The sequence below is a fragment of the Capra hircus genome, chromosome 12 (assembly GCF_001704415.2).
Source record: "Capra hircus breed San Clemente chromosome 12, ASM170441v1, whole genome shotgun sequence".
NCBI lineage: Eukaryota > Metazoa > Chordata > Mammalia > Artiodactyla > Bovidae > Capra > Capra hircus.
This window is the reverse complement of record NC_030819.1, coordinates 86,813,465-86,836,781: the sequence shown is the minus strand read 5'-3', so window position 1 is coordinate 86,836,781 and position 23,317 is coordinate 86,813,465.

The following is a 23,317-nucleotide window of genomic DNA, read 5'->3' as shown; positions in this document are numbered from 1 at the left end:
GCAATAAGAAGTTCATGATTTGAGCCAGTCAGCTCCCATTCTTGTTTTTGCTGATTGTATAGAGCTTCTCCATCTTTGGCTGCAAATAATATAATCAATCTGATTTCAGTATTGACCATCTGGTTATATTCATGTTTAGAGTTGTCTCTTGTGTTGTTGGAAGTGTGTTTTTGCTATGATCAGTGCGTTCTCTTGGCGAAACTCTGTTAGCCTTTGCCTTGCTTCATTCTCTACTTGAAGGCCAAAAATGCCTGTTACTCCAGGTGTTTCTGCATTCCAGTCTGCTATGATGAAAAGGACATTTTTTTGGGGTGTTCTAGAAGGTCTTCGTAAAACTGTTCAACTTCAGCTTCTTCAGCTTTACTGGCCAGGGCATAGACTTAGATTTCTGTGATATTGAATGGTTTGCCTTTGTAATGAACAGAGATCATTCTGTCGTTTTTGAGACTGCATCCAAGAATTGTATTTTGGACTCTTGTTGACTATGATAGCTACTCCATTTTTTCGAAGTACTTATAACTTGTACCTTTTGACTGCTTTCATCTAATTCCCCATTCCACCAACTTATACCTCTGGTAAATGTAAATTAGATTTGTTTTTCTATGTTTGTTTCTGAGATATAATTGACTTGCAACAATATATTAGTTACTGTATGCACAACATAGTGATTCTATATTTTTATACTTTACCAAAGGATCCCTTCAAAGTTTCATATTTTCCATCACCATACAAAAATGTTACATTATTTTCTATATTTTATACATCACATAGTTCATACCCGTAAGTCAATTATTTTTTAACTGGAAGTTTATATTTATTTATCTCCCTTTCTTATTTATCTCAGTCTTCCACCTCCACCCCTCTGGAAATCACATGTTTATCCTCTGAATCTATGACTCTTTCTATTTTGTTATATTTGTTCATTTAATTTGTTTTCTTTACTTCTACATATGAATGAAATAATGGAGTATTTGTCTTTATCTTACTTCTTCCACTTAGCACAGTACCTTCTAGGTTCATATATATTGACAATATTTCGTTTTTTATGGCTGAGTAGTACTCCACTAGATGGTAAAGAATTTGCCTATAATGTGGGAAACCTGGATTCAATCCCTGGGTTGGGGAGATCCTCTGGTAAGGGAACAGCTAGCTTCTCCAGTATTCTTACCTGGAGAATTCCATGGACAGAAGAGCCTGGTAGGCTACAGTCTATGGGGTAGCAAAGAGTCAGACATGACAAAGAGACTTTTACTTTCACTTTCACACATGCATATGACCTTTTCTTCATGTATTCATCTATTGAGGGGGCATTTGGGTTGCTTTGCTATCTTGGCTATTATAAATAATGTTGCAATGAATATTAGGGTACACTCATCTTTTTAAATTAATGTTTTAATATTATTGGAAGAAAATTATTCAGGAGTGGAAGTTCTGGGTCATGTTGTAGTTTTATTTTTACTGTTTTCTAATGTGGCTGTACCAGTTTATATTCCTATCAACAGTTCACAAATGCTTGTTTAGCCACATCCTTGTCAGCATTTATTTGTTGTCTTTTTGATAATAATTCATGCCAAAAGCTGACTCATTGGAAAAGACCATGATGCTGGGAAAAATTGAGGGCAGGAGGAGAAGGGGACAATGGAGTATGAGATGGTTGGATGGCATCACCGACTCAATGGATATGGGTTTGGGTGGACTCCGGGAGTTGGTGATGGACAGAGAGGCCTCCTCTGATGCAGTTCCTGGGGTTGCAAAGAGACATGACTGAGCAACTGAAATGAACTGAGAGGTATGAGGTGATATCTGTTTTGATTTACATTCCCTTGATCATTAGTGATATTGAGCATCTCTTCATGTTTCTGTAACTTATCTTTGGGAAAATATCTATTCATGTCTTGTAGTGTAGTGGGAATTCCTAACAATATTCTTTCACAGCCTTAAGAAATTTCACAGAAATAACACTTGGAAAAACAGCATATGTTAAGAAACTGAGTTATGATTATTCATGTTTTTCTTAGAATAATAGCCTTGTTACAAACCTCAAAGCCAGACCCAGAAAGGAGTATGACTAGGATTACGAAAGCATGGACTTTGGAACACTGGGTCAGCGTCAGGTATGAACACCGCCTGCATGCACTTTCTGATTTTTCCCGAGAATTTCCCAGAAGGGAACGGCTTGGAGTAAAAACAAGGAGATGTGGACTATGTCAATATAGTGTCTTGGAAAAGAAAGATCAAAGAAGGTTTTGTAGTCTGCAATCAGGAATAAAAGCTGGACTCAGAGTGGCCACTGCATCTCAGTCCAATAGTGGCTGTAGGTCCCCTGATCCATTGCACCAGATTTCATGTTTTGTTTTCATTTTCATTGCTCACTCCTGGACCTTTAGGGCAACAATGTCTTCTACCCATTTTTAATTGGATTGTTGGTTTTTCGATGTTGAATTGTACAAATTCATTGTATTTTTATATTAATCCCTTATCATATATGTCTTCACCGATTCAGTAGACAATCCTTTTTTTTTGTTGTTGTTGTTGATAGTTTCCTTTGCTATGAAAAAGTATTTTAGTTTGATATGGAATCATTTATTTATTTTTCTTTTGTTTCCCTTGCCTGAGGAGACAGATTAAAAAAAAAAAATTAAGACTACCTATGTTTTCTGTTAGTAGTTTAATGATTTCAAATTTTACATTTAAGTTTAATTTATTTTGAATTTGGTTTTTACATGATGTGAGAAAGTATTCCCATTTCATTTTTTTTTTTTTGCTTGTAGCTGTATATTTTTCTCAATAAATTCATTTAAGAGGCTATTTTCTTCCAATCTATATTCTTGCCTCCTTTGTGGAAGACTAATTGACCATATAAATGTGTTATGTTTATTTACAGCTTCTCTATTCTGACTGTTTTGGGGCCAGTACCATACGGTTATTACTGTGGCTTTGAAGTATAATTTGAAATGAAAGAATGTGAAAACTTGCAACTTTTTTTTTTTTCCTCAAGATAATTTTGACTATTTGGGGTCTGTTGTGTTTTCACACAATTTTTATGTTTATTTGTTCCTGTACTATGAAAAACACCATCATTGTTCTCATAGTAATTGCATTGAATCTGTAGTTTGTTTTGAGCAGTATGGTTATTTTAAGAATATGAATTCTCCCAGTTCATGAGCATGCTACATATTCACATTTGTTTGTGTAGTCTTAAATTTCTTTTATCATTTGCTTATAGGTTTCAGGGTACAGCTCTTTTTCCTTCTTGGTAAGATTTATTCCTGTGTATGTTATTCTCCCCCATGCATCTGCAAATAGTATTTTTCCTTAATTTATCATTCTAATAAATCATTATTAGTGTATAGAAATGCAACAGATTGTATATATTATTTTTATATCCTATACAGTTACTTAATTCATTGATGACTCCTAGTAGTTTTTTGGAGGTGTGTTAATGACTTTCTGTGAATAGTATCATGTCATGTGCAAACAGTGAAAATTGTACTTCTTTCTTTTCAATTTTTGTTCTTTTTTTTTCTTGTCTGATTGCTGTGGGAGCCTTTCACCATTGAGTATGGTGTTAACTGTGAGTTTGTCATATATGGCTTTAATTATGTTGAAAAATGTTCCCTCTATATCCAATTTCTTGACAATGTTTATCGTAAGAGAATGTAGAATTTTGTCAAATTTCTGCATATATTGAATTGATCATATGGTCTTTCTTCTTCATTTTCCTGTGGTGTATCGCAGTTAATTTGTGAATATTGAACTATCCTTTCATACATGGTCAATTATCATTTGACCATGCAAAGTGTATGATCCTTAAAATTTATGTTTGAATTTTTCCACTATTATTGTATTAAGGATTTTTTGCATCCACTTTCGTCAGTGTTATTGGTCTCTATTTTTTTTTTTTTTTTAAATAGTATCATTGCCTTAATGTAGCATCAGGGCAAAGCCGTCCTCTAGGGTGAGTTCAGAAGTGTTTATTCTTCTGCAAATTTTTGTAATAGTTTGAGAATGGTTAGGGTTAACTCTTATTTTACTGTTTAGTAGAATACACCTGTGAAGCCATCTGATCCTAGACTTTTGTTTGGAGGGAGTTTTTAAAATTAACAATAAATTTTATTACTGTCAATTTGTGCTTTCACAGTTACCTGGGAGAAGGGACTGGCAACTCACTCCAGTATTCTCCCCAGGAGAATCTTACCTGGAGAATCCCATGGACAGAGGAGCCTGGCAGGGGGTTCATGGGGTTGCAAAGTGTGGGACACAACTGAAAGACTAATCCATATAGTGTTTTCATATTTTCTGTTTCTTCCTAACTGAGTTTTGGGAGATTGCAACTTTCTGCAACTTTCCATTTCTTCTGTGTTTTTCATTTTTTATCATATAATTGTTCACAGTAATTCCTTATAATCTTTTGTATTTCTGGGGTATCAGTTGTAACTTCTCTTTTTTCTCTGATTTTATTTATTTGGGCCCTATCTCTCTTTTTTTTTTCCTTCTTAATTCTAGCTAAAATTTTATCAATTTTATGAATCTTTCTGAAAAAAACTCTCTTTTAATTCAATTAATCTTTCTATTCATTTTCTGTCTCTATTTCATTTGTTTCTGGATTGATTTTTATGATTTCTTCATTTTACTAATGTTGAGTTTTGTCAGCTATTATGTTTGTAGTTCCTTTGGCTTAATATCATTTATTAGATTTTTTAATTTTTTAATTTTTTTTTTTTTACTTCATGAGGTCAGCTTGTATTTCTATCAACTTACTTCTTTTAACTGCTTTTGGTGTCCCATATATTTTGGATCATTGTGTTTTCCTGTTCATCCACTTCCAGGTTTTCTTTATTTCTTCTTTTGAATTTCTTCTGTGAACCACTGATTGTTTAATACTATATTTATACTTTATAAATATAATATTTATATCTATATCATATATAAATTTAATACTATATTTGTATTATATCTTGCATAGCCTCCATGTTTGTTTGTTTGTTTGTAGTTTTCTTCTTATTTATTATTTCTAGCCTTAAACAATTGTGGTTTGAAAGATGCTTAATATAATTTCTATATTCTAAATTTATTGAGACTTGTTTTGTGCCTGGCATTTGATCTATCCTGGAGAATGTTACATGTGCACTTGAAAATAACATAATGTATATTCTGCTGATTATGGAAGAAATATTTAATATGTATATATCATCTACTGGGTTTAATAAATCATTTAAGATTAGTATTTTCATATTAATTTTTTGGTTAAGCAATCTATCCGTTGATGTAGAAGGGATTAAATTCTTAAACTATTAAGTTAAATTATTCTACTATTATTTTGTTAGTGTCAATTTTACCTTTTTGCCTGTGCTTTATTAGGTGCTCCCAGTGAGTGCAGATACATTTATAATTGCTATCTCTGCTTATTGCACTGATTGTTATTGTGTAATGTTTTTACTTGTCTCTCATTATAGTCTTTGCTTTAAAGTTATTTTTGTCTGATATAAGCATTGCTCCTTTGGCTTTTTTTTCTTTCCTTTGCAAGGAATACATTTTCCATCTTCTCAACCTGTGTATATCTTTAGATCTAAAGTGAGTTGCTTGTAGGCTATATATGACTTGTTTTTTAATCCATTCAGCTAGTCAGTGTAGTTTAATTGAATTATTTGATTTATTTACATTTAAAGTATGGACAGCTATATACTTATTGCCATTTTGTTAATTGTTGTCTAATTATTTGTGGTTCTTTTGTTTTTGTTTCTTTTTTCTTTGTTTACACTCTTCCCTTGTGATTTGATTATCTTTAGTATTATGTTTGTTTTTCCTTCTTTCATGTGTGTGTGTCTCTTGCATGTGTTTGGTTTACATTTTCCCTTCAAAGTTATATTTTGGCATCATGTTTTAAATCTTTTTGTTGTATAATCCTTAAACACTTATTATGGATACAAATTACTAATTTTGTTTTTTTAACTTTCCTACCTTTCCTAGTTTTTTAGTTGTTGATTTACTACCTTTACTGTACATTTGCCTTTAGCAATGTGATTTTTCCTTTTGTCAATTTTATATCTCTATTTTTTGCTATTTATTTTTTTTTGTTTAGAGAAGTTCTTTAACAAATTTTTTATAAAGCAAAGTCTTTTAGCTTTTTCTTGTCTTACTTTGGTCACTTGATATGAAGAGCCAATTGATTGGGAAAATCCTGATGTTAGGAAAAATTGAAAACAGGAGGAGAAAGGAACAATAGAGGATGAAATGGTTAGGTAGTATCATCGACTAAATGAACTTAAATTTGAGCAAACTCTAGGAGATAGTGGAGGATAGAGAAGCCTGGCATGCTGTAGGGTTGAAAAGAATCAGACACAACTTAGTGACTGAACAACAACAGAAGTCTCTTTGAATATGAGTGATACCATTCTGGGTAGAATATTCTTTGGTTGTGTTTTTTGTTTTTTCTTTTCATTATTTTAAAAATGTCCTGACACTCACTTTGCCACTTCCTCTGCCATTCTCACTGGACTCCAGAGTTTCTGCTAGAAAATCAACTGACAGCCTTATTGATTTCCTTTGATGTAACCGGTTGCTTTACCCTTTTTACTTTTTATATCCTCAATTTGCCTTCAGTTTTTGTCACTATCATTTTAATTAAAATGTGTCTTGTTGTGGACCTCTTTTGATTGGTCTTGTTTTGTACTCTGTGCTTCCTGAAGCTGAAGGCATGCTTTATTTCCCAGATTAGGGAAATTTTCAGCTGCTGTGCCTTGCAATATTTTCTCTGTTCTCTTTCTCTCTACTCCTCTAATATCTATGTGATGTCCTTTCATAGTTTGAAATCATTTTTCTTCGTTTATTTTTGTTGTTGTTGTTGTTCAACTTGAGACATTTCCATTATTCTGTCTTCCAGCTTGAAACATTTCTGTTTAGCTTGAAATATTTCCAGCTTGAGATATTTTTGTTCAGCTTGGGACATTTCTATTATTCTGTTTTCCATCTTTACCATCATAACTTTGAATTCTTTATTGGGTAGCTTGCTTATCTACACTTTGCTTATTTCTCCTATTTTTCCTTCTGGGTTTTATCTTGTTATGTTGTTTCAAAAATATGTATCTGTATCCTCATTTTACCTAATGTTCTGTGTTTACTTCTATGTATTATAAAGATTGGGTACATTTCCTGCTGTTGGAGAAATGTACTCACACAAGAGACATCCTACAGAGCTCACATCTGTTCACCAAATCTCTATGATCTAGAGTACCTCCCTACATGATCTGTGTGAGCTTTTCTGTTGTGGCAGGGTTAACTACATATGAGTATGCTGATAGACATGGATGATGCCTATCCAGTTGTTAGTCAGGCTTTTCCTAGGGCAGAGGCTGCTAGTTGATGGTAGGTAGGGCTATGTCTTCGTGCAGCTGGCTGCACAGCCTAGGGTAGCCCAGTCTTGGTACTGGCCAGATGATTGGTGTGACTGTGTCTCAGCATGCTTGAGACTGATGTCAGCTTGTTGGTTGGTGGGGTTGGTTCTTGATGTGGTTGCTTGCAAGACTTGGGTACCCCAGGCTGTTGCCAGTCTATTACTGGGAGGTGGCCCAAGGGGTCCCAAGGTTGATGTCAGCCTGTTGGTGATTGGGGCTAGGTCCTGGCATGTCTAGTAGTGCAAGGGTGCCTATGGCTGCTGCTGACCTTCCAGTGGGTGGGACCAAGTTCTGGTGCTAACCAGCTAGAGGGAGGGCTCCAAAGTGGTGCCTGCCAGTACCAGTGTCCACATGGTAAAGTGAGTTCCTAAAAATGTTTACTTCCAGAATCCATATTGCCAGGGTAAGTCCTGATTGCTTATTGCCTCTCTGAGAGTCTCTCAAAGATTAACAAGTGGACTTAACCCAGGCTCTTTTCAAATTACTGCTTCTGGCCTGGGTCTCAAAGCATGTGAGATTTTGTGTGTGTCTTTAAAGTATAAATCTCTGTTTCCTACAGTCTTCTTTGTCATCTGAAAGACAAACGACCCTCTGAGACCTTCAAATCCAGATACCCTGGGGCTTGTTTTCCTGATGGAGACCCTTCAGGCTGGGGAGAGTGATGTAGGGCTCAGATCCTTGCTTCTTGCAGAGAACCTCTGCAGTTGTTGTTGACCTTTCATTTGTGGGCTGCCTATCCAGAAGTGCTGGTTGTTATCTCACTGCATCTTTTTCCACTCAATCTATCTTGATATAATTCCTTCATTATATCTTTATTTGTAAAGAATATTTTCTTCTATTTTTCAGGTTATTCTCACCAATAGCTGCTCTATAAATAGTTGTAATTTTGGTTTTCCTGTGGGACATGTTGAGCTCAGGGTCTTTCTACTCCATCATCTTGGCCCCTACTTACAATGAAATATCACGCAACCTTCAGAGAGAAAAGAAAAAAAAAAAAAGCTTTGCCATTTGTGATAGCATGGATGGCCCGAAGGGCAATGTAAGTGAAATAAGCCAGACAAAATCAAATATGTCTAGAATAATAAAAGATTAAATTCATAGAAACAGAAAGTAGAAAAGTGATTTCTGGAGGTGCTGGAAAGTGGGAGAAATGAGGAGACGCTGACCAAGGGTGCAAACTGTCAGTTATAAGATGAATTATTGTTGTTCAGTGGCTAAGTAGTGTCTACCTTTTCACGATACCATGCACTGCTTAGTGCCTGTTATGCCAGTCTTCCCTGTCCTTCACTGTCTGCCAAAGTTTGCTCAAATTAATGTCTATTAAGCCAGTGATGCTATCCAACCATCTCATCCTCTGCCACCCCATTCCCTTTTTGTCTACAATCTTTCCCATCATCAGGTCTTTCCCAAAGAGTCAGTTATTCGCATCAGGTGGTGAAAGTATTGGAGCTTCAGCTTGAGCATTGGTTCTTCCAATGAATAGTCAGGGTTAATTTCTTTTAGGATTAACTGGTTTGATCTCCTTGTTGTTCAAGGGACTCTTAAGAGTCTTCTCCAGCACTGCAATTCAAAAACATCAATTCTTCAGTGATCAGTCTTCTGTATGGTCCAACTCTCAAATTTGTACATGACTACTGGAAAAGTCATTCAAAGAGTTGACTCTTTGGAAAAGACTCTGATGCTGGGAGGAATTAGGGGCAGGAGGAGAAGGGGACAACAGAAGCTGAGATGGCTGGATGGTATCACTGACTCTATGGACGTGAGTCTGAGTGAACTCCGGGAGTTGGTGATGGACAGGGAGGCCTGGCGTGCTGCGATTCATGGGGTTGCAAAGAGTCGGACACGACTGAGCGACTGAAATGAACTGAACTGAACTGGAAAAATCCTTTCTGTGACTATATGGATGAATAAGATCTGCAAATCTAAAGTATAGCATGATGACTGGACTTGCTAAAACTGTACAATATACAGTACATAAAATTAAAATTTACTAAAAGATAGAACTTTAGTGTTCTTACAAAGAAAAAGGTAAATATATCAGATGATGGATATGTTAATCAATTTCTTTATTGAAATTCTTTTGCAATATAAATGTACATGGAATCATCACATTGTACTCTTTAAGTGTATTGTAATTTTGTCAATTGTATCCTAGTAGAGCTGGAAAAGTTATTTGAAGTTATTCAGACAATAATAAAGGTATATATTTTGAGAGTAACGTCAGCTTTCATAAGAACTTAATGTAATACAAAGAAACACATTTTGTGCTGAAGTAAAGTTATAGTAGAAGTAGTCTACTCACTCAACTTCCTATTGCTTCATTGAGAAAACAAACAACAACAAAGCAAGGATTCACTTTTTTCTCTAGTCATCTTAAAAATTCTTCCTTAAGAAAAAAACTGAAAGTATTAGATCACACTTATGAAGACTGTAAGAAAATTCTATTCATTTTCCTCGTTTTTTCTATTCATATTTGGAAGAAGAAAAGCTCAAGAGATGAGTCTCACAAAAGATATTCATCCAATCTAAAGTGATCCTCTCTGGAAATATTAGGATAAGCAGCAACATTCAGAGATAAAATTAAACGCCATAGTTTTAATGATGAAACTGAATACATGAGTGAGGCTGATGCTGTTCAAGGCTTTTATAGCAAAGATAAAAAATGTCCAAATATGTCTATAATTATCTGGAGGACTTGGGAAACAAAGAAAAATATAAGATGTAGGTAATATTAAAATGGAAAACTTGGATTTTTATTATATAACATCTACAAATATAAACTTATCATTAAGGTGAGGTTAGTATAAGGGAAGGAAAAAACAGTAAATATTATTTAATTTCATGAGGAGACTCTTTCTCAACAGGTGGGCTTTAACCCCTTGGTTTACACTATTTTAACAAAAGTATCAGTTCAGTTCAGTTGAGTTTCTCAGTCATGTTCGACTCTTTGCAATCCTATGGACTGCAGCAAACCAGGCTTCCCTATCCATCACCAACTCCCAGTGTTTACTCAGACTCATGTCCATCGAGTTGGTGATGCCATCCAACCATCTCGTCCTCTGTCATCCCAGTCTCCTCTTGCCTTCAATCTTTCCCAGCATTAAGGTCTTTTCAAATGAGGTCTGTTCACATCAGGTGGCCAAACTACTGGAGCTTCAGCTTCAGCATCAGTGGCTTCCAGTGAATTTTCAGGACTGATTTCCTTTAGGATTGACTCTCTTGATCTCCTTGCAGTCCAAGGGACTCTCAAGAGTCTTCTCCAACATCACAGTTCAAAAGCATTAATTATTTGGTGCTCAGCTTTCTTTATAGTCCAGCTCTCACCTCCATACATGACTATTGGAAAAGCCATAGCTTTGAATAGATGGACTTTTCATTTGGAAATTGCATATAAGGGATTAAATGAACTTCTTTTAATGAGTAAAAGAGAAAAATGATACCAAAATTGTTAAATATTCCATGGCTTTCTCCTGGCAGCAGATTTTTCAGTCTTTTCAAACCTCTTTATGTAATCACAATTTTTTATATAATAATGTGAAGCACCATCTGAGCCAGTGTGATATAACCCAAAGTCAAAATTTCTGAAATTTGAAGTATTAACTCTTATAAAATAAATAATTTATTCATGATTCTTTAAAAGATTAATGAATACAATGAACATGACTGACTTATTTATAGCATATGATATATATAATACATATTCATGACTCACTATATAATATATACTATATATATATACTATATATGATGAAACAATGAAATGCATATTTATACTAATATGAGAATTATATATACTGTTATATGTATAAATAAATATGATAAAATATAATACTTTACATAATAATATATTTCTAGTAATATAATTATATTTCTATATTATGTTAAACAAAGCATAATTATACCATAATTGCATATTTATAATAATATAATTAAAATGCCATGAATGAGTATAATAATATATAATTTATAACAAGCATAACAAATAATACAGTAAATATAACATATTATATATAAATATAATGTGATGTAAGTGATAATATAAATATGCATGTAGTAATAAAATGTAATATAAATATGAATATAATTCACACTCATATGTAAAACATTAATATTAAGTAATAGTATTCAAATAATTTTTAACATTTAAATAATATTTAAAATGAACATAGACTTTATTAGATGTTTACAATATGACTTCATTTTAAAATTTGCTTTTTAAATAATAAAAAGTAATATTAAATATTAAAAAAGCAATTAAAATATCAGGCTATTTTGCAATTTTCTATTGCTTTAATTTTTAAACAAGATGTTCATCTTTAATCTTTAAAGAAGATGTTTAACATCTTTAAAAAAGATGTTCTTTTTATTATAGGGGACTGGAATGCAAAAGTAGGAAGTAAAGAAACACTTGGAGTAACAGGCAAATTTGGCCTTTGAGTACAGAATGAAGCAGGGCAAAAGCTATTAGAGTTCTGCCAAGAGAATGCACTGGTCATAGCAAACACCCTTTTCCAACAACACAAGAGAAGACTCTACACATGGACATCACCAGATGGTCAACATTGAAATAACATTGATTATATTCTTTGCAGCCAAAGATGGAGAAGCTCTATACAATCAGCAAAAACAAGACTGGGAGCTGACTGTGGTTCATGTCATGAACTCCTTATTGCCAAATTCAGACTTAAATTTAAGAAAGTAGGGAAAACCATTAGACCACTCAGTTATGACCTCATTCAAATCCCTTATGATTATACGGTGGAAGTGAGAAATAAATTTAAGGACTAAATCTGAAAGACAGTATGCCTGATGAACTATGGATGGAGGTTTGTGACATTGTACAGGAGACAGGGATCAAGACCATCCCCAAGAAAAACAAATGCAAAAAAGCAAAAGAGCTGTCTGTGAAGGCCTTACAAATAGCTGTGGAAAGAAGAAAAGTGAAAAGCAAAAGAGAAAAGGAAAGATAAAAGCATCTGAATGCAGAGTTCCAAGGAATAGCAAGGAGAGATAAGAAAGCCTTCCTCAAAGATCAATGCAAATAAATAGAGGAAAACAACAGACTGGGAAAGACGATCTCTTCAAGAGATCTCTTCAAGAAAATTAGAGAATACCTAGGGAACATTTAATGCACAGATGGGCTCGATAAAGGACAGAAATGGTATGGACCTAACAGAAGCAGAAGATATTAAGAAGAGGTGGCAAGAACACACAGAAAACTGTACAAAAAAGATCTTTATGACCCAGATAATCAAAATGGTGTGATCACTCACCTAGAGCCAGACATCCTGGAATGTGAAGTCAAGTGGGCCTTAGCAAGCATCACTATGAAGAAAACTAGTGGAGGTGATGGAATCCCAAGTGAGCTATTTCAAATCTTGAAAGATGATGCTATGAAAGTGCTGCACTCAACATTCCAGCAGATTTGGAAAACTCAGCAGTGGCCACAGGAATGGAAAAAGTCAGTTTTCATTCCAATCCCAAAGGCAATGCCAAAGAATGCTCAGACTACAGCACAATTGCACTCATCTCACATGCTAGTAAAGGAATGCTCAAAATTCTCCAAGCCAGGCTTCAGCAATACATGAACTGTGAACTTCCTGATGTTCAAGCTGGTTTTAGAAAAGAAAGAGGAACCAGAGATCAAATTGCCAACATCTGCTGGATCATGGAAAAATCAAGAGAGTTCCACAAAAATATCTATTTCTGCTTTATGGACTATGCCAAAGCCTTTGACTGTGTGGATCACAATAAACTGTGGAAAATTCTGAAAGAGATGGGAATACCAGATCCCCTCACCTGTCTCTTGAGAAACCTATATGCAGGTCAGGAAGCAACAGTTAGAACTGCACATGGAACAAGAGACTGGTTCCAAATAGGAAAAGGAGTACATCAAGGCTGTCTATTGTCACCCTGCTTATTTACCTTCTATGCAGAGTACATCATGAGAAACACCAGACTGGAAGAAGCACAAGCTGGAATCAAGATTGCCGGTAGAAATATCAATAACCTCAGATATGCAGATAACACCACTCTTATGCCAGAAAGTGAAGAGGAACTAAATAACCTCTTGATGAAGGTGAAAGGAGAGTGAAAAAAGTGGCTTACAACTCAACATTTAAAAAAACGAACATCATGACATCTAATCGCATCATTTCATGTCAAATAGATGGGGAAACAATGAAAACAGGAACAGACTTTATTTTCTTGTCTTCCAAGATCACTGTGGATGGTGTCTGCTGCAGCCATGAAATTAAAAGACGTTTGTTCTTTGCCTACAAATATCTGTATTTTCAAAGCTATGTTTTTTTCCAGTAGTCTTGTATGGATGGGAGAACTGGACAATATAAAAAGCTGAGCGCCAAAGAATTGATGCCTTCAAACTGTGGTGCTGGAGAAGACTTGAGAATCCCTTCGACTGCAAAGAGATCAAATCAGTCAATCCTAAAGGAAATCAGTCCTGAATATTCATTGGAAGGACTAATGCTGAAGCTGAACCTCCAATATTTTGCCATCTGATGCAAAGTATCGACTCATTGGAAAAGACCCTGATGCTTGAAAAGACTTAAAGTAGGAGGAGAAAGGGAGATGAGATGTTTGGATGATATTATCAACGTAATGGTTTGAATCTAAGCAAACTCCATGAGATGGTGAGGACAGGGAAGCCTGGTGTGCTGCAGTATGGGGTCGCAAAGAGTCAAACACAACTGAGTGATTGAATTGAACTGAACTGAAGGTTGGAACGATGAGTGAGAAACAGAAGAAAAATAAAAAAGAGAAACACATTACCAAAAACATCAAATACTGGAACTTTTAATGTAAAATAAATAAATTGTACATTTTTAAGTAATATATTAAAATTTAAAATGCAATCAGGAAATAAGAAACTATAAAGACAACTTTTGTAATCCGTGCACTACATGCATTAGATAGAACGTGTATGTGTGTGTGTGTGTGTGTGTGTGTGCATTTCTGACATTCTCACTTCCAACATGGTGAAACATTAAGTAAAATTTTCTGATGAAAATTTTTCAAAACCACGCAATTAACTTGTGTAGTTTATGTTAATGAAATCAAGAAAGTTTCCTCTATGTCTTTTATTTTTTATCAAGAAATATAAAGCAAACTTCATATGAAGAGCAGAAGTTGTGATTTTCATTTCTCTTGCAGAAGATACATTTTAAAAAATTCCAGAAACACTAAAGTAAAAACTATAAAATTTTCCCCTATAATATTACTCTATGAGAAGTTTTACTTATTTGAAAATATGCTTTCTAATTCTCTCGATTGGCTTATTTTTTTCTGGAAATTCTCTCCTTGGTGATGTCTCAGACTCTACCTCCAAAACCTTTTCAACCCTCGTGGCCATAATTAGGAAGCTCAAGGACTCTAGAGTCCAGAGAAGTTTTAAAGCAAAATTCAACTTTGTCCTCACTTACCTCCCTATACCTGCTTTCCATTTGTTTTGGGGGACCTACAAAATTCTTACATTCATGCAAGATTATCTGTCTTATCTAGCAAATGATCATTTCAATTGTAGGTGCTGTTTTGGAAATTTAATATGTTATCTTGCTGAAAATGGAAATCCTTCTTATTTATCTTTAGAGCATCATAATCTTCAATTATGATGTCTACTTCTTGTTTCAGTTTTTACAAGCTTTACCCAAGCCCTATGCAATGAAGTTACCAACCTACATATTTCATGCACTATAATACCAGAAATTAGGCCCATCCCTTGTACTTAGCAAAAGAATATATTTTGTTCACTGATTATATAGATAAATTTATGACTTCATTTTTTCTTTATAATTATTTCTACTAGTGAAACATTCTTAATTAGAGTTAATTTCAATTGCTACATTAAAAAGTATGCCAGAGTCATTTAATTTATTCATGGATTGTCAAAAATTATATGCTTTTTTCAGTTCTAATTCCTGAGATGAAAATTAGTTTGTAATGATTTTTTAATGTTTTATTAGTTCATCAGATATTTTCCTATAAGTACAATTACCAAGTCAAAATACTTCAGATCATTTTTGAAGCTCTTTATATGTATTATAAATTTGTATTTTAGAAATAATTGCAACTCCTACTAACAGTAGTTTTGTGTGTGACAGATGTAACAATATCTGTTTAATCATTTGCTTATCAGCATTTTATAATTTTCTATGTAATCTTATGTGTAGTAATAAAGGCTTCTTTAAGAGGGAAATGTTTAAAAAATGGTAATGAGGGAAATATTTCCCCAAATTTGAAAACAGAGAAAACACATAAGGTGTTATAATTTACACACTTAAGAAATAATTTCACAGCATCCAGCATTTTAGGAATTGGTTTAGAAATCTTTTAAGAACTCAAAAGAAATAAAGGGCATTATTATATACAAAATAATAGCACTTAATATTTATTGAAAATTTAGTACATTTGATGTGCTTTTCATTTATTTCTAATTGAAATCCCACTCCTTTAAAATGTTGGGATAAAGGGTTCTTCCCACACCTAATATTTCCTTCTTTTTTCAGATTTTATTTTATTATTATTATTATTATATTTTTATTTTTACTTTGCAATATTGTATTGGTTTTGCCATACATCAATATGAATCCGCCACAGTGTACACGTGTTCCTGATCCTCTTACTCTTTTGTCACCAGGGAGGATGGAATGACTTTTCTGTTTGATAAATGTTTTCATGGCTGGGTTGGACAATTCTTTCTTTAGATGAGGTCCTACCACCAGGCAATATATGATCTATTGTGTTCCTTGCTATATGCTTTATAATGTTAAGCATGTATGATAGTCTATCTAATTCTGACAGATTTGGGTTTCATGTGAGTAGGTCCAACCACTTGCTCATGCAGGCAAATCAAAATTGTGAAGATGATACTGGATGCTTGGGGCTTGTGCACTGAGACGACCCAGAGGGAAGGTACAGGGAGGGAGGAAGGAGGGGGGTTCAGGATGGGGAACATGTGTATACCTCTGGCGGATTCATGTTGATGTATGGCAAAACCAATACAATATTGTAAAGTAAAATAAATAAATAAATAAATAAATAATAAAATAAAATAGGTATTTTTGTCTTCATGTGTTAACTTCCTTTCTTTGTCTACTGATTGAGAGTTCACGTGGGAGAGTGTATGTTATTTACTGGGTTCTTCTTACACCACCAAAAGTAACTTTTAATTTTGGTCTTCAGTTCAGTTCAGTCGTGCAGTCATCTGCGACTCTTTGCAACCTCATAGACTGCAGAACAACAGACTTCCCTGTCCATCAGCAACTCTCAGAGCCTACTCAAACTCATGTCCATTGTGCCGGTGATGCCATTCAACCATCTAATCCTCTGTCGTCCCCTTCTCCTCCTGCCTTCAGTGTTGCTCAGCATTAGGGTATTTTCCAATGAGTAGGTTCTTTGCATCAGGAGGCCAAAGTATTGGAGATTCAGGTTCAGGATCAGTCCTTCCAATGAACATTCAGGGTTGATTTCCTTTAGGATGAACTGATTGGATCTTTTTGCTGTCCAAGGGACTCTCAAGAATTTTCTCCAACACCACAGTTCAAAAGCAGCCATTCTTCAGCACTCAGCTTTCTTTATAGTCCAATTTTCACATCCATGCATGACTATTGGAAATTGGTCACAACTTTCCTTCCAAGGAGGAAGCATCTTTTAATTTCATGGTTGCTGTCACAATCTGCTGTGATTTTGGAACCCAAAAAATAAAGTTTCTCACTGTTTCCACTGTTTCCCCATCTATTTGCCATAAAGTGATGGGACAAGATGCCATGATCTTAGTTTTCAGAATCTTGGCCATGTTTCTGAATTTTGTCCTTATTTGATAGTTAAGAACACCCTAGCTTATTATCGGTTGACACTTGAGAGATCAGGTAATTGATGAACCAAACATTGTATTAAAGTTCTTTCTAACCAGAACGACTATGCTTGTAACAAGTTTACTATGCTTTCTCTTATTAAAAATATAATTTAATGAGCAAAATAAGACTCTACAGTCAATTAGAATGATCATAGTGGCCTGGAATCATGATTGTTTTCAGACTGTGGGGACTAAAAATAATATTCAGTGTAGAAACATTAGAATCTATGTTACATATTACAAATTATTGACATTTATTAAATTTTCTATTGCATATTTAAAGAGAAATACACATTTTTAACCATTAACTTTTAAAGCAGCTTCTGTGATACAGGTTAGATAAGAAATGTGACAGCACTCAGTAAATTCTTGTGTTTGCTTGTTTTGCTTTGATTAAAGAGAAAATTTTCTTTATTGTTAAATGCAAATCTGTATTCTTTATTAAACTGTTCCATGCATTGGGAAATTAACTCCTCTTAAGGAGTAGTGTGAGCATGCCATTATTATTCATGGAAATATTTACTATGATGTAATATGCCAAATATTTCTATCATATATACTCATCTATTTAATTATGCATATAGATATAGAATAGAGGTCTCCAGGCACTTACAGCTCAAAAATTCTATACATCTTTAATGGTCTCAGAGTTAGCCTGAATATAATTTATTTCTGCTTTTAAACCTCTTCAATAGGCAGGTTTCCTTGACCGACAGAAGGCATTCCTTGGAAGATACGTATTTACTACACATACATATAATACCTTGTTCAATAAAACACTGACATTAGTACATGTAACTGAGGGGTCATTATTTTAAAATTTAATTTTAGCTACAATTTAGTCACTATTTTTCCTACTCTTAATTCATAATCCTCTTGAAACTCCTTATTTACAAAATTAATTTGTGAACAGAACACTGGAGCCTTCATTTCAAGGTAAACATAATCTTTGGCATATTTGTGACAAATTCTTCTATAAAAATATTATATGTGGCTCAACAACATATCTTTTCTTTAATTTTAATTTTTACTTTATTTTACTTTACAGTACTGTATTGGTTTTGCCATACATTGACATGAATCCACCATGGGTGTACATGAGTTCACAATCCTGAATCCCCCTCCCACCTCCCACCCCATATCATCTTTCTGGATCATCCCCATGCACCAGCCCCAAGCATCCTGTATCCTGCATTGAACATAGACTGGTGATTCATTTCTTACATGATAGTATACATGTTTCAGTGCCATTTTCCCAAATCATCCCACCCTCTACCTCTCCCTCAGAGTCCAAAAGTCCATTCTATACATCTGTGTCTCTTTTGCTATCTTGCATACAAGGTTTTCATTACCATCTTTCTAAATTCCATATATATGTGTTAGTATACTGTATTGGTATTTTTCTTTCTGGCTTACTTCACTCTGTGTAATAGGCTCCAGTTTCATCCACCTGATTAGAATTGATTTAAATGTATTCTTTTTAACGACTGAGTAATATTCCATTGGGTATATGTACCACAGCTTTCTTATCCACTTATCTGCTGATGGACATCTAAGTTGTTTCCATTTCCTGGCTATTATAAACAGTGCCGTGATGAACATTGGGGTACATGTGTCTCTTTCAATTCTGGTTTCCTCAGTGTGTATGCCCAGCGGTGGGATTGCTGGGTCATATGGAAATTTTATTTGCAATATTTTAAGGAATCTCCACACTATTCTCCATAGTGGCTGCACTAGTTTGCATTCCCACCAACAGTGTAAGAGGGTTCTCTTTCCTCCACACCCTCTCTAGCATTTATTGCTTGCAGACTTTTGGATCACAGCCATTCTGACTGGTGTGAAATGGTACCTCATTGTGGTCTTGATTTGCATTTCTCTGATAATGAGTGATGTTGAGCATCTTTTCATGTGTTTGTTAGCCATCCATACGTCTTCTTTGGAGAAATGTCTATTTAGTTTCTTGGCCCATTTTTTGATTGGGTGATTTATTTTCCTCAAATTGAGCTGCATGAGTTGCTTGTATATTTTTGAGATTAGTTGTTTGTCAGTTGCTTCATTTGCTATTATTTTCTCCCATTCAGAAGGCTGTCTTTTCACCTTGCACATAGTTTCTGTTGTTGTGCAGAAGCTTTTAATTTTAATTAGATCCCATTTGTTTATTTTTGCTTTTATTTCCAGTATTCTGGGAGGTGGATCATAGAGGATCCTTCTGTGATTTATGTCGGAGAGTGTTTTGCCTATGTTCTCCTCTAGGAGTTTTATAGTTTCTGGTCTTACATTTAGATCTTTAATCCATTTTGAGTTTATTTTTGTGTATGGTGTTAGAAAGTGATCTAGTTTTATTCTTTTACAAGTGGTTGACCAGTTTTCCCAGCACCAATTATTAAAGAGATTGTCTTTACTCCATTGTATATTCTTGCCTCCTTTGTCGAAGATAATGTGTCCATATGTGTGTGGATTTACCTCTGTGCTTTCTAATTTGTTCCATTGATCTATATGTCTGTCTTTGTGCCAGTACCATACTGTCTTGATGACTGTGGCTTTGTAGTAGAGCCTGAAGTCAGGCAGGTTGATTCCTCCAGTTCCATTCTTCTTTCTCTAGATTGCTTTGGCTATTCGAGGTATTTTGTATTTCCATACAAATCTTGAAATTATTTGTTCTAGTTCTGTGAAAAATACTGCTGGTAGCTTGAAGGGGATTGCATTGAATCTGTAGATTGCTTTGGCTAGTATACTCGTTTTCACTACTTTGATTCTTCCGATCCATGAACATGGCATATTTCTCCATCTATTAGTGTCCTCTGATTTCTTCACCAGTGTTTTATAATTTTCTATATATGGGTCTTTAGTTTCTTTAGGTAGATATATTCCTAAGTATTTTATTCTTTTCATTGCAATAGTGAATGGAATTGTTTCCTTAATTTCTTTTTCTAGTTTCTCATTATTAGTGTATAGGAATGCAAGGGATTTCTGTGTGTTGAATTTATATCCTGCAACTTTACTATATTCGTTGATTAGCTCTAGTAATTTTCTGGTGGAGTCTTTAGGGTTTTCTATGTAGAGGATCATGTCATTTGCAAACAGTGAGAGTTTTACTTCTTCTTTTCCAATTTGGATTCCTTTTATTTCTTTTTCTGCTCTGATTGCTGTGGCCAAAGCTTCCAGAACTATGTTGAATAGTAGTGGTTAAAGTGGACACCCTTGTCTTGTTCCTGACTTGAGGGGAAATGCTTTCCATTTTTCACCATTGAGGATAATGTTTGCTGTGGGTTTGTCATATATAGCTTTTTAATATGTTGAGGTATGTTCCTTCTATTCCTGCTTTCTGGAGAGTTTTTATCATAAATGGATGTTGAATTTTGTCAAAGGCCTTCTCTGCATCTATTGAGATAATCATATGGCTTTTATTTTTCAATTTGTTAATATGGTGTATTACATTGATTGATTTGCTGATATTGAAGTATCCTTGCACCTCTGGGATAAAGCCCACTTGGTCATGGTGTATGATCTTTTTAATGTGTTGTTGGATTCTGATTGCTAGAATTTTGTTAAGGATTTTTGCATCTATGTTCATCAGTGATATTTGCCCATAGTTTTCTTTTTTTGTGGCATCTTTGTCAGGTTTTGGTATTAGGGTGAAGGTGGCCTCATAGAATGAGTTTGGAAGTTTCCCTTCCTCTGCAATTTTCTGGAAGAGTTTGAGTAGGATAGCTGTTAGCTCTTCTCTAAATTTTTGGTAGAATTCAACTGTGAAGCCGTCTGGACCTGGGCTTTTGTTTGCTGGAAGATTTCTGATTACAGTTTCAATATCCGTGCTTTGATGGGTCTGTTAAGATTTTCTATTTCTTCCTGGTTCAGTTATGGAAAGTTGTACTTTTCTAAGAATTTGTTCATTTCCTCCATGTTGTCCATTTTATTGGCATTTAATTGCTGACAGTAGTCTCTTATGATCCTTTGTGTTTCTGTGTTGTCTATTGTGATCTTTCCATTTTCATTTCTAATTTTATTGATTATATTTTTCTCTCTTTGCTTCTTGATGAGTCTGGCTAATGGTTTGTCAATTTTATTTATCCTTTCAAAAAACCAGCTTTTGGCTTTGTTGATTTTTGCTATGGTCCCTTTTGTTTCTTTTGCATTTATTTCGGCCCTATTTTTAAAGATTTCTTTCCTTCTACTTACTCTGGGGTTCTCCATTTGTTCCTTTTCTAGTTTCTTTAGGCATAAAGTTAGGTTATTTGTTTGACTTTTTTCTTGTTTCTTGAGGTATGCCTGTATTGCTATGAACTTTCCTCTTAGCACTACTTTTATAGTGTCCCACAGATTTTGGGTTGTTGTGTTTTCATTTTCATTTGTTTCTATGTATATTTTTGTTTCTTTTTTGATTTCTTCTGTGATTTGTTGGTTATTCAGAAGCGTGTTGTTCAGCCTCCATATGTTGGAATTTTTAATAGTTTTTCTCTTGTAATTGAGATCTAATCTTAATGCATTATGGTCAGAAAAGATGCTTGGATTTATTTCGATTTATTTTTTATTTATCAAGGTTAGATTTATGGCCCAGGATGTGATCTATCCTGGAGAAGGTTCCGTACGCACTTGAGAAAAAGGTGAAATTCATTGTTTTGTGGTGAAATGTCCTATAGATATCAAATAGGTCTCACTGGTCTATTGTATCATTTAAAGCTTGCGTTTCTTTGTTAATTTTCTGTTTAGTTGATCTGTCCATAGGTGTGAGTGGGGTATTAAAGTCTCCCACTATTATTGTGTTACTGTTAATTTCCTCTTTCGTACTTGTTAGCATTTGTCTTACATATTGCGGTGCTCCTATATTGGGTGCATACATATTTATAATTGTTATATCTTCTTCTTGGATTGATCCTTTGCTCATTATGTAGTGGCCTTCTTTGTCTCTTTTCACAGCCTTTGTTTTAAAGTCTATTTTATTGGATATGAGTATTGCTACTCCTGCTTTATTTTGGTCTCTATTTGCGTGGAATACCTTTTTCCATCCCTTTTGTTTCAGTCTGTATGTGTCCCTTGTTTTGAGGTGGGTCTCTTGTAGGCAGCATATATAGGATCTTGTTTTTGTATCCATTCAGCCAGTCTTTGTCTTTTGGTTGGGGCATTCAACCCAGTTACGTTTAAGGTAATTATTGATAAGTATGATTCTGTTGCCATTTACTTTACTGTTTTGGGGTCTGGTTTATATGCCCTTTTTGTGTTTCTGTCTAGAGAATATCCTTTAGCATTTGTTGGAAAGCTGGTTTGGTGGTGCTGAATTATCTCAGCTTTTGCTTGTCTGTAAAGCTTTTGATTTCTCCTTCATATTTGAATGAGATCCTTGCTGGGTACAGTAATCTGGGCTGTAGGTTATTTTCTTTCATCACTTTAAGTATGTCTTGCCATTTCCTCCTGGCCTGAAGAGTTTCTATTGAAAGACCTTCAGTTATCCTTATGGGAATCCCCTTGTGTGTTATTTGTTATTTTTCTCTTGCTGCTTTTAATATTTTTTTTGTTTGATCTTTGTTAATTTGATTAATATGTGTCTTGGGGTGTTTCACCTTGGGTTTATCCTATTTGGAACTCTCTGGGTTTCCTGGTCTTGGGTGATTATTTCCTTCCCCATTTTAGGGAAGTTTTCAATGATTATCTCCTCAAGTATTTTCTCATGGTCTTTCTTTTTGTCTTCTTCTGGGACTCCTATAATTCAAATGTTGGAGCATTTCATATTGTCCTGGAGGTCTCTGAGATTCTCCTCATTTCTTATTTGTTTTTCTTTTTTCTTCTCTGATTTATTCATTTCTACCATTCTATCTTCTCTTTCACTAATCCTATCTTCTGCCTCTTTTATTCTACTATTTGTTGCCTCCAGAGTGTTTCTGATCTCATTTATTGCATTATTCATTGACTCTTTCTTTATTTCTTCTAGGTCCTTATTGAACCTTTCTTGCATGTTCTCAGTTCTTGTCTCCAGGCTATTTATCTGTGATTCCATTTTGATTTCAAGATTTTGGATCATTTTCATTATCAATATTCGGAATTCTTTATCAGGTAG